The sequence below is a fragment of the Echinops telfairi genome, unplaced genomic scaffold (assembly GCF_000313985.2).
Source record: "Echinops telfairi isolate 266 unplaced genomic scaffold, ASM31398v2 ScPeMD7_18;HRSCAF=68, whole genome shotgun sequence".
Lineage (NCBI taxonomy): Eukaryota > Metazoa > Chordata > Mammalia > Afrosoricida > Tenrecidae > Echinops > Echinops telfairi.
This window is the reverse complement of record NW_022103915.1, coordinates 88,450,873-88,451,896: the sequence shown is the minus strand read 5'-3', so window position 1 is coordinate 88,451,896 and position 1,024 is coordinate 88,450,873.

The following is a 1,024-nucleotide window of genomic DNA, read 5'->3' as shown; positions in this document are numbered from 1 at the left end:
GTCATTTTACTTTCCCTAACAATTTATTTATTGTGTCGTTTGACTTCTGATTTCCAACAGTGTGAATTTTGCTGAGTTTCAGACTCATGAGACGGTTTAACAGTTCTGCTGGTCTCTGCATTTTATGTAAACAGAATCTAGGGCCAGAGTTTTCATCAGATGCCTCTAATTCCTCTTTTGAAAAGATTATAGGTGAAGCTGTGCTCATCAAATAGGAGGCATGATTATATTTTCCTCTCTGATATTAGAGCAGTAAATTGAATATTATAGCAGCTAATTAGATAATGCTTTGTTATCCCCAATTTATTTTCTGCAATTTGAATTCATTCTCTTTCATGGATAATTTTCTCAGAAGTATCTCCCTGAGAAACAGAAAAAGAGAAGAGTGAGAAAGAAACAGTTCATATTCCAATCCCAACAATAAGGTTCTTCTTGATTTTCCCATTCCATATTTCTAATACTTTTCTTCCATAATGAAAATATAGATCCCCAAAATATATTTACTCATTTTCCTAATCCTATAACCCACACTAATTTGTTTAAATATTACTGTACCATACTGCAGTAGAAAAGAAAAGAAACTTAATAAAATTTAACAATGACCTTCCAGTACTTAGTGTTTAGATAGATACTGTTTTATTCGCTGGTGGCATTGTCAGTCTTGACCTACAACACCCCATGTACATTGAGTGAAGCACTACCCACTCCTGCATCATCCTTCAACTGTTCCTGTGTTTGAGGCCCTTGTTACAGCCACTGTGTCAATCCATTTTGCTGAGGGGCTTCTTCTTTTTCGATTACCCTCTATTATTCCAGCCTAGGAGCCCCAGTGGTGTAGTGGTCATGTCTTGAGCTATGAATCCTATGATTGGCAGTTTGATACCACCATCAGCTCTGAGTTAGTTAGTTTATTGTGCCAAACTGGCCGATAAACACATGTGGGGTTAATTGAAGGGCGGAGAGATAAATGGCTCGGTGAGCCTCGCCTTTCTAGTTCTCGAGTCTCTTGCTTTCTGATGGTCGG